The 12,288-nt window shown below is 31.2% G+C and overlaps 1 long non-coding RNA gene across 1 annotated transcript; it reads left to right on the forward strand.

Annotated features, from left to right (window-relative positions):
• Positions 1-3,973: 3,973 nt before the first annotated feature.
• On the forward strand, positions 3,974-6,782 carry LOC114187565 (uncharacterized). The gene is made up of 5 exons (XR_014995773.1): positions 3,974-4,323; positions 4,487-4,537; positions 5,975-6,149; positions 6,322-6,395; positions 6,528-6,782. It is a non-coding gene; the product is annotated as an uncharacterized LOC114187565 (long non-coding RNA).
• Positions 6,783-12,288: the final 5,506 nt, after the last annotated feature.

Genomic DNA, 12,288 nt, shown 5'->3' on the forward strand with positions numbered 1-12,288 from the left:
CTTCCATTTTTACTACTTGTAACGAATTGATACACTTGCCAAAGAGTTAACACAATGCAAAATAAAATAAAAATAGAAGAAGAGAATGTGGGAAAATGATGAAATTAAGCCCCCCATAAATGGTTCCTAAACTCTGAACTTTGAGGTTTTCAGCATTGTGTGTTTCATCGAAGTGTTGCCGGTGCCTGGAGGTCTCACCGAGTTCCACAGGTATCATGGCATCAACGTTGTAGGCCAGTGAAAGTAATGTTTCCTTCGTTGTTGATTGTAGGGTGCAGTGGTAACCCTAGAGTATGGTTGGTATTTCTTTGACCCAGAGGCTCTTTGCAGCTTTTTCTTCAGCTCGATCAGGATAACCTTGTTGGCTACTTTAGCCTACCCATTTGCTTGGGGTTCTTAACTAACGAGAGCCTATGTTTTATGCAGAGTTGGTTGAGAAAGCGTTCAAAGCATGCGTCTATGAGCTACTGACCATTGTTAGTGATTGTGGATTGTGGTAGCCCATCTTTTACAAATGATGTTTTTCCAGCAGAACTTCTAGACTTGTTGGATCGAGATGGTGGCCAATGGTTTAGCTTCTATCCACTTAGTGAAGTAATCTATTGCTACAATTAAGAATTTGACTTGTCCCTTTGCCATGGACAGGGGGCCCAAGATGTCCATTCCTCATATGGTAAATGGTCAGGGGCAGTTACAGTGTGCAACTTCTCTAGAGGCACCTGGTGCAATGGTCCAAATTGTTGACACTATTGGCACTTCATTGTGTATTCATAAGCATTCTTTCTCAGTGTAGGTCGATAATATCCGACTCTTAGTACTCATAAGGCCATGCATCGGGAACCCGAGTTCATACCTGATAACGCTATCGTTGACGCGATCAAATTAACACTACTAAACTATAGCAACTTCATATTGCTAAGATAGTAGTTAAGGAAATAGAAATGGTAAAGTTAACCCAAGTCGTCTCCCAATGAACACGAAATTTCTTTTGAACAAATTAGTTCTTATAAAATCTATACAAAAGAGTTAGTCAAATAAAATAAGATAAATATAGGAGGATTAAGATAAACAAGAAAGAAATAGAAAAGATAAAAAGATATAAAAACAATAGTAAAGAAAATAGATTGATTCCATTGCTTTTTCAAAATAGATCCATGATCATCTAAAGATTATTGCTCAATTAATTATTGTTGTAGATTTGCAAATTAATCAATGTAAAGTCTCAATTAATTTGTTGGCGTTCTCACTTTTAACCAAAGTACAGTCTCAATTAAAAGTGAGAACTTTTAGATTATCCATAGTAAATTCAACTAAACTATAGTCTCAATCAAATTTTACTATGCCTAATCATGTCTATTCTTTTATCACCTCACCAAATAAAAAGCTTAACTAATCAAAGTAAAGTCTCGATTAATTTTGGTTAGAGTAAATACCTTTAATCAAAGTAAAGTCTCAATTATTGGTAAAAACTCATTCAATCACATGAAAGTTTCTAAATAAAATCAAAGTAAAGTCTCAATTAAATTTAAAAACCCTTGGACTCATATGATCAACATGCATATAGATTTAAAATCATTACTTTTTACGTGATTCAAAGATAAAAGACATAGATGAATTAAAACCTCAACAATAATAAAAAGAACAAAGAAATTATTTCATTCTAACCTCAAAATCCATAATGAATTTAAATTGAAATCAACCCAAGAAGTTTAGCAATCCATAGAATGCAAAAGCAAAATAAAAATAGAAGAAGAATAGAGAGAAAGGAAACGAAATTAGGCCCCTTTAAGGGTTCCTAAACTTCGAAGTCCCGAGCTTGTCTCTTTCTGCTTCCCCCTTAGTCTCTTTATATAGGCTTTGATTGGACTTTGACTGTATCTTTTTTGTTGCTGAAATATTTTATCTTTTGATATAATATCTCTCAAATAATTAACAAATTTTACCAGTTTATAAAATATTTGGAAGATTTTCTCTCTTGATAATTTGAGATATATAAAATATAATAAATTAAAAATCTTTTAATTAATCACATAGCAACTTAATTTCTATCCAATTTCCAACTCTGCCCTTCTTGTTTGACCATTTGACCAATCACGACCAACTTTGACCAGATTTGACCACTTTTGTGAATGAAGGCATGACACGTGGCATCCTAGCTCCTTCTTTCACATCAACCTTCTTTTTCCTCCGTTAGGGTTTCACGTTGTTTACGCTACCAAGCTGTCGCAATGGGTTCTCACGATGGCTGCTGCATGATTCTTCTTCTTCTCCAGCGACGTGGCTGCGATGGTTTAGTGGTGCGACAGTCCAGGCGGTGACTCGCAGGTGCGTCCACATTTCTGGTTCTAGCTCACGCGTGGAGGCTCGCGGTGATTGTCATGGTGTGGCCGTGAACTGTGGTGTGTGAAGATCTTCGATGCTGCGATAGATGAGTGGAGATGATGGAGAGGCATTGATGATCTGTTCATCGCGCATTGCAGGAAATTCCATTGACGATGACGGCGCAGTGGCTACCGGCGGCGGGCCTGATGAAGGCTAGGGTTTCCAGGAGAAGAAGCTAGGGTTAAAGATGATGATGTGGCAACCTTTTATTAGTTCGGTTTTGTTTGATAGGATAGTGACATATGGCAATAAATGGTTGGACAAATTTGAAACTTGAGGATTGCCACATGGCAACATCTGAGTGAATTGAGTTTAAATGATAAGAGGGGTGTAACTTAGTAGAAACTAGGAGTGCAAAAGTAAGTTTTTTGTAGCCCGTTTGGAAAGAGGGGGGGTGTATAAGTAATGAATGGGGTGCACAAGTGATTTTTCATGATTTTAACCTTATTTAAATGTGGTTTGTAACTTCAATCAATTTATCTTTCCACCTTAAATCATTACAACAAAACTAAAAATTTGTGAGGGAAATTAGCGAGGAAAATTATTCCTCACTAATCTCTCGCTGTTTGGCGAGGGATTAGCGTCAAAATGATTCTGTAGCTAATTTGCGAGGAAAGTTAGCAAGGAAAATTATTTTTCACTAATTTCTCACTATTTAACGAGGGATTAGCGATAAAAAAATGTCGTAGCTAATTTGCGAGAGATATTTTTTCTCACTAATTTCTCGTTATTTAGCGAGAGACCAGCGACAAAAAAATCTTGTAGCTAATTTGTGAGGAAAATTAGCGAGGGAAATTATTCCTCATTAATCTCTCGTTGTTTAGTGAAGGATTAACGTCAAAATGATTCCGTAACTAATTTTCGAGGAAAATTAGCGAGGGATATTGTTTCTTTTGAATTTCTCGCTTTTTAGCAAGGGTTCATCGACAAAAAGATTTCGTAACTAATTTGCAATGGAAATTAATAAGAAATATTATTTCTCACTAATTTTTCGTTATTTAATAAGAGATTAGTGACAAAAAAATTTATGTAATTAATTTGTGAGGAAAATTAACGAGAAATATTTCTCGCTATTTAGAGAGAAATTAACGACAAAACCAATTCATAGCTAATCGGAGATCTGAGAGATAACTCACTTTATCTATAAAAATTATTTAAAAATTTTATTATAAATTATTTAGAATTACTTTTAAGATGAAGTTTCTATGAATTTTGTAAACTATTATTTACAAATAATTAATATTAGTAGGTGATTTTGTGTAAATTATTTTAAAAATTGTTTTACATAAAATACTTATTTTTTTTTATTGTGAAGCATTTTTCACTAAAATTATCTATAAATTTTTTGGAATTATTTTTTGTAGAAAAATTTCAAATTCTTTTATGAATAAATATTAGTAAAATCTAGATATTAATAAATACAGATTTTATAATATTAATAATAATTTTATATATTTATAAATAAAATTGTATACCTAAAATTGATTATTGTTAATGCAGCTAATATGATTAACTTAGTCTCATAATTTTGAAATTCAAGACGAGCAGTCTCACTATCTATCTTTACTCTAACCAACAAAGGCAACCTCGCAGAACCCTAACAACTTCAATCTCCTCCGCGCAATCAAACCCGTACGTCAACGGCCACGGTGCATTCATATCGATCGCCTTCCCCTCGAGCATCTCCACCACTATCCGGTCAAACTCCCTGTTGTTTAGCACCGAGTTCAGCGCCACCAGCCTTCGATCAGCTTCTCGTTGAAGAAATTTTGCAGTACTGTCACTTCGTCACGCCAAAAAATTTCACGCCGGAGAGGTTAAAATCTGTCACTCCGCGTTTCTCGCCATAACCGACGTCATTATCGTCTTCCACGGGCTGACAAAGTGAAGAGATATGCTTCACGATCGCGGCGACTTGTGTTTTCTTTCCTTTTAATGCAGGTTTGTGTGCCTTGTTGTCTCAAAATGATGACCTAATTTTTTAAGCAATAAAAGTACGTGAGTCTAAGTTTGTGTATGATGAGGAAACAAAACAACAATACCTTTATTCTTTTTTATAGTTTTAGACCTGTTGTGATTCATTCTTGAATTTCTCATCTTGTAGGGAAATTTAATTGGTCTAGGCGTTGTGGAATTTTGTGAAGGAGGACCTCCTGTAAGAATCTACAAGTTTAGATGTGCAATTCTTTTTTTAATTCTCGTAACTTGTTGCTTTATCTATGTTTCTACATATTCCTTTGTTAATTGTACTTACACATATTCATAATCAGATATACACTAGAGAAATTAGGAAGTCTAGTCCATAATTCATAGGCAATAACTCAAATATATGATTTTATTACTTGTCTATTTTAAAGTAAGGATAAAGTAAGGATTCGGTTCAAAGAAAAAAAGAAAAGTGATTGGTGCCTAGAAAATGAAGAGAGATTATTTCTGACAAATTTGTGGTTTGTTATACATGTGCATGTGCATTTTTCCATCTACAATTAGAGCTTTTTATTATGTAGTTTTAGTTTCATCTTTCATCGTTTCTAATTATGATGACAAATAGAAATGCTATTCTTTTATTCTCAAAATGTTATTCATCTTTCATTGCTTGGCAATTGGTATTAGGATTTAGGATAATGCCAAAAGATTACCTTATGCTCACTTCTAGCCTTATTCTTACATTAACTATGTACTTTATTATCATGTAAACTTTATTTGGCTATTTCATGCTTTTTTTCATCTTCTTAATAGATTAAGAAAAGTAATATTGTTAATAGAGAAAAGTAATATTGTGGCCAAGCAATGGAGAAATGCTTATGATTTCCAACGTATAAGAAATTGTACTTATTTTTTTCTCTTATGATATTCATTCAAACATCCATCTAGATTCTGTAAGTTGTTTATTGCACTAGTTTAAGTATGTTCTACGGAAAGGATAGGATGGAATAATTGGACTATTACAACATTAGTATTATTGTATTAACTATCTTTGGAATGATTAAGGCGCTTTGCCATGAGGTACTTCAAGATATCTGAAAGTTGGAATATAAAAAATGAGATTACTTTTCCACATTCAAAATATTGGGCTCTTTGTTCAAAGTATGAAACTACTCATTAGTTTCATTAGTTGAATATGTCCCAGGAATTAATTAATGGCAATAATTAATAGTGTGATCTTGATGGTTCATGACTTTTATTGCAACTACCATTTCTAACCACTCCAGCTTCCTTTAATCATGCATTGTATAAGGTAGGTAGAATAATAGCTTTTCAACGTCCCCTGCAACTACTGAATTGAACAAAGCTCTACAATATTCTATCACAATAGCTCTAACAAGTAAATGATTTTATTTCTTCAAAATATCCATCATTCTACAATCTTATTCTTCATTACAGTATTCTGAATGACTCAAATTTTTGTTTAGTATTAAAAAATTTTGCCGGCTTTTCGTCCTTTAATTTATGACCATAAGAGAAGAGATCAAACTTACTTTAACAATGGTACAATACAAAGATTTTAATCTATCTTGATGCATTGTTGCTTTTGATTTTTCTAAAACAAAAATGTTTAAACAAAACCTATGTACTTTTGAATAATGTGCAGGATTCAGAAAGGAGAATTTGAGGGAAACCAGAGAAGCACCTACACCAGAAGAACCAAAGAAAGGTGAATCAGTTTCTCAAACAAAGGAAATGAGCAAACTAGGGGAAGATGATAACAATGTTGATGAACATAGATGTTGATAACAATTTTGTTGCTCGCACTCTCTAAACATTAGGTGAGGATTTAGGTTGGAAAGGTGACAAGAATGTTAATGTTAACTGAAATTAGATAAAATGTTGGGTCCGTCAAGATTAATGTTATATGGCCGAACTTTGGAGAAAATGATACAAAGCCCTATAATGATCTCTGATTCTCTAGGCTAATCTTTCTTTGTAATCTTTTGGCAGTTCTGCTGCGCTTGATAACATTTTTGTGTGGAAAGTTAGTCCTAACCCTTGAGCGACTTGAGTTGCTAGATGAGGTATGGATATAGTTCTTATTAACCTTATGATGGTTTTAAGTCAATCTCTTGAATATGGCCTTATCTGCTAGATTGTCATAGTTGAAAACTAGTTTCCCCCAATTGACCAATTCTATTATGCTTTCATTTCAGGATAAAGTAGGGCACAATGTCAAAGTATTCTGCAGAAACTTCTGCCGAAGAGCTTGCAATTCAAATATTGATTTGAAATGTATTTAAAAAATTGCTTCTCTTAAATTAACTGCTTGGACACGGTAAATTATGAAAGTTCAATCTGTAACAAATCAATATCACACCTTTTTTGTTGTGTAGATGATGAAATTTTAGTGCTATTTTTGTTTTAATCATGTATCTTAAAAATTATAATGCTAAAAGTTTACTTTTTTATTCATGCTATTTCACACATTTCATCCAAATGTCTAACAAGATATATTTTATCTTTTTAATTAACATTACATTTTTTAAATGTATTTAAATAAATAAGAACATGGAACATTGTGGTAGATTTAAATTACGTAAAAGTGAATGAGTTAGGGTGCTAGAGATAATTATTATAATTTGTTAGGGATCAATTTGGGATTAATTAGGGATAAATTTACTATGGATTAGGGATAAATTAATTAGGGATTAGTTAGGGATAAATTTGCTATGGATTAGTTAGGGATTAGCTAGGGATAAATTTGCTATGGATTAGTTAGGGATTAGCTAGGAAAAAAATTGCTATGGATTAGTTAGGGATTAGCTAGGGATAAATTTGCTATGGATTAATTAGGGATTAGCTAGGGATAAATTTGCTATGGATTAATTAGGGATTAGCTAGGGATAAATTTGTTAAAGATTAGTTAGGGATTAGCTAAAGACAAATTAGCTAGGGATTAGTTAGGGAAATTATGGATAATAGAGAGGGAAAAATCTCCTAACTATTTAGCTACCTATATTTTAGCTACAAAATAATCCCTAGCTAATCCCTCGCTAATCCCTCGCAAAATCATTTTGTGAGGAATTAGCGAAGGATTAGTTAGGGATTATTTCGTCGCAAATATGTTTTTTTCTTGTAGTGAATGAACTTAATCTTAACTTCAGTTGCATCAACAAATGTTAAAATATCCAAAAATAATTTATGCAACTAAAATCACTTTTTAAGACATTTTTATCACACAAGTTCCAATAGCCTAATTATCAGAACTGTCAATTAAATTACTCTTTAAGTATACAAATTTAATTAAATACCCAGAATTAAACATTAAATGAGGGCAAAAATATACACTCATCAATACAACATATGTCGCAGTGCATCTCGGCAAGCACATATTGTGCCTGCTCTTGGTCGAGGCATTTAAGTAGTGGTGCAACAAAGCTTCTTCTAAAAAGCTCTTCGATCTGCATAATGTTGAATGAGGCCTTTCGTCTTATTCGCTTAGTAACCAATTATAATGTTTTATTCATATTAGTGACTATTTTAGTAACCAATAATTTTTAGTTTTGTAAATTGGTATCTAAACTAGTCACTATATTGACTAACTATTTTTTGTTTCTAATTAAGGATTTTCTTGTAGTGTTCTGAAACCTATGGTATTTTATGGAGGTTTCAAAACCCATAGTATTATACGGAGGTTTCAAAACCTACGATAGTTAACCGAGGTTTTAAACCTACAAAACTTAACAGAGGTTTTAAAATCTCCATTAAATGCAAGAGAATAAAAAACCCTAACTATTGATTCGCATTTCCTAGGGTTCATAAAAACCTTGATGAATACATTCCCTAGGGATGATTTAGTGGGAGAAATTGAAACCCTAGATAAATTACTTAACAGAGATTTTAACCCCGGGTAATGTAAAAACAAATCTCCGTTAAAATCATTTTTTCTTGTAGTGTGTTTATTTATTATTTTGTTTGTTATGTCATATGCTTATACATACGATCAACTTTTATTTAATAAATGCAAGGAATTCTCTCAATTTATTGGTATATTTTAATTAATTTATAATAGATATTTTGTATGTATAGAGTTTCTGTCATCTATGTGTACTCACAAATATATCTTAATTTTTTTTAAAAGTCAAAGAAAAAAACATTATACATTTAATAGAAAATTAGATTCAATTTTGTATTCATAATATATGACATTTAATAAAGTAAAACATTATACAAAATATCAAAATAACATCTAATAATTCTAATGAAAAAGTAACACCAATGATTAGTTTTCTTAAGCACTAATGAAAAAGAAAAAAAAAAACTAAGAAATGTACACGTAAACACAAACCATGTTTTCTTAAAGTTTTATATATTTTCTTTTACTTGCTGTATTGAGAGACTAATTTGCTTCGTCACAATCTTGATATGATGCATATTGAAAAGAATATATGTGAAAATGGAATAAGAACATTACTAAATATAGAAAGGAAACCAAAAGAGCATTTCAAAGCCAGACTTGACTTGGTGGAGATGGGTATAAGGAAAAACCTTCATCCTATAAATATAGGACAAAACAAGGTATTCCTTCCACATGCAAGATTTTCACTTTCATTAAAAGAAAAATGCATCTTCTGTCGTGTTTTAAAAGAAGTGAAAGTTTCAAAAAGTTATGGTTCCAATGTTTCTAAATGTGTTAATCTTGAATAATAAATTTTTCTTGGACTAAAAAATCATGATTTTCATATATTGACGGAGGACTTGCTAAAAGTAGCTATTCGAAAAATGTTGCCAAAGGAAGTTGCAAGAGTTCTAACGAAGCTAAGTTATTTCTTCAAAATGTTATGTTCTAAAGTCATCATAATTGAAGATTTTGAATCATTTAATGTAGAAATTGCATTAATTTTGTCTCAATTAGAGAGGATTTTTCCTCCATTTTTTTTGTAATAATGGTTCATCTATCCATACATCTAGCATATGAGGCTAGAATTGTCAAACATGTATATTATAGATGGATGTATCCAATTGAAAGATAATTCCTTTTCTAAAGAAATATTTTTTGGTAAATTCATTTTCTCCATTTGTATTTTCATAATAGGTTAAAATCTTATGTGCGTAATAGAAATTATCCAAAAGGTTCAACTGTAGAGGGATATTTAGCATATAAGTGTTTTACATTTTGCTCAAGATATTTGAACGATAATGTACAAACAAAGTTCAATCAGCTGCTAAGAAATTTAGATGGTCCATTAAGGAATGGAGTGATGACTACTTTGCAACCTCTTGAGTGGGAGCAAGCTCACTGTTTGTTTAATTGTGAGCTCACCAAGTCATTTGTCACGTAAGACAATATTCATTTTTTTTTTTTGAGATTTTAAATTTTATGAGCTTATTAAATTATTTTTTTTGGTAGAGAACATGGGGAATTTCTCTCTAGTAATGCTTATGAAAATTCAACAAGAAATTGGAATTTGGAAAAAGATCAATGTCTTACATTGCACAAGTGGTTTGGATACCATGTCAAAAATTTGGTTGAGTGAAGAGGTTAAATGGTTGGCTAAAAGGCCTAATACTATTGCTAGAAGATTTTCAACTTTTGTGATAAATGGTTACAAATTTATGATTGAGACAAACACAAAACTTTGGAGTAATGGTTACTTCATCAATTGTTAGATTTAAAAATAAAGAAGATGAAAATCCTTAAGTAGAAAATGTTACTTACCATGGAGTTTTGAAAGATATAATACAGTTAGATTATTATTGACACTTTGAATTTGTGTTATTTAAATGTGATTTGTTTGAAAGTAAGCAAGATCATTTTGGGTTAACACTTGTAAATTTTGGAAAGTTGATATGCAAAAGTGACCCTTTCGTATTTGTAACTCTAGTAAAGCAAGTATATTATACAGAAGATCCAATTGATAATTGGCAAGTTGTCACTAAAACCAACCCGAGAGATTTGTTTGATGTATCTGGAGATTTAGAAAATAATGATTTGGAAAACTACTTGGGAGATGAATTAAAGAATCCATTTTTATATCAATCTGTGATTGATGAAGATGAATGTGAGGATGTTAGTTGGTTACAGATGATGTGCCTAGAAAAAAAATTGATACACGTATTGGATAATCATTGAATATAATATTAATGTGTCTATATGCATAATTTTTGTTGTGTTGTTTTTAAAGTACCAAGTTCTATGCATATTCTTTTTTGTCTATTGGTTATTTGAACATAAAATTTCAATGTCAAGTAGATTTATGGCTAGTGGTGAGAAAGAAAAACCATCCTTGCTGGCTAAGAATGTTAAAGTGTCATTTCTAGGTGGTTCTATGGTTGAAATCCTTGATGAGTTGGAAGAAATTTCATCAAGACCTAGTCAAACTCCAACACTCCACTACATTGGTTAGTTATTTGTATTTGTTCATTCAAATATGTAGTACTTTATTATATATTTTCTAATTTCATATTTTTATTATAAAGGTTTGTTATGAGAAGAATACAACAAGTAGATCAAAATTTACTATTATACGCACCACAAGAACAGAAAACTTTGCTGAAATACAATATGAAGAGGTTAGACTAATTGCATATAACTAATGTATTAATGGTTGTACTTGTTTTACACTAATATTTTTTTTCGTTTGTATGATAAATGATTAAAAATATTGATGGAAAAGAGCCATCTTGTGTAGAAATGTTCATCATGACACATAAGCCTAAATATGAGGAAACCAAAGAAATTGTTGTATGATGATCTCATTCATTATGTATATTTTTTTATGATTAATAGTTTTGTTTAAATAACAAGTTTTAGTCAAAGCTTGAGGATGCAATTTCTTCTTATTCAAAAGAACCAAAGAAAAACTAAACCTGAGATGATGTATTTTCCCAAGTCTTTGGAAAAGATCGACATGGTTATGCGCACACATATGGAAAAGGGGTTGCACCTTCAGATCTATGGGAATCTAACATATGATTTGACATTGAAGACGATGGACACTGATGATAACATCTCTCATAAAGGTTTATTTATTTCATAGTAGTAAATATTGATGTAGCGGTAAATGTTTTGATCTTTGCATTGTTCCTTTTGTAGTTATTGGAGGCCCTGCAAGTGAGCTCTTAGATAAAAATGCACAGGCCTTGAATAATATCTCTACTAATCTTGTTTCTCTTCAGGTGAGTTTTATAGATAGACAACTTTAAATTCTACTTTTGTGTAAGAATTTGGTGGTTACAATGATTATTTTCTTTCTCCATTCTTTTGCAATGTGGTGAATATTCATTGTCTTTGGGAAAATTTTCTTGATTTTCTTAACACTTGGGAAACTTTTTTTGTTTTTCTTAATACTTAGGAAATTTTCCATTTACTCGTACTAGCCCTAGGAGAAAAAAGGAAAAAGTGGAGAAAACTAACACCAAGTTAACTAAGAGGTGATTAGCATATTTTTTATCAAATAATTTTGTTAATACTATTTTGTTAATGTTGAAATGGTCACACTTGAAAAAGATCTTAGCATTCTCAAATATCCATCCAATGCCTTTGAGCTTTTCTTGTAAGTTCAAGTTCTCTAAAATATGCTTATAATTTTGTTCTTTTGGTTTATTGATTTATAAATGATCACTATTGCAAGAAAGAATTTGCAAACAGTTATAAAAATAGCAAAAGTTGATTTAAATAATGTTGAAAGGACAAGTGAAGTTCAATACATTGATAAAACTTAATTATTTAAATCATTTATTAATTAACATTTCTTTCAAAAAAATAGGTTTAGAAAAACAATGTTAAAGCATGGAACTTTGTGACTAATAAGTAAGTCCAAGCCTTTTATTTGTTCTTAAGAAATTTCGTATTAATTGAGCTTCTTATTTATGATATTTGAATCAGGAGCAACTAAACTCAGAAGAAAACTACATTTGAGTAACTTCTCATTTTATTTATTTATTTATTTGGTTCTAATAAGTAGTTTTTGT

This window comes from Vigna unguiculata, chromosome 6 (genome assembly GCF_037176805.1).
Source record: "Vigna unguiculata cultivar grain cowpea cultivar isolate G323 ecotype 2 chromosome 6, ASM3717680v1, whole genome shotgun sequence".
NCBI lineage: Eukaryota > Viridiplantae > Streptophyta > Magnoliopsida > Fabales > Fabaceae > Vigna > Vigna unguiculata.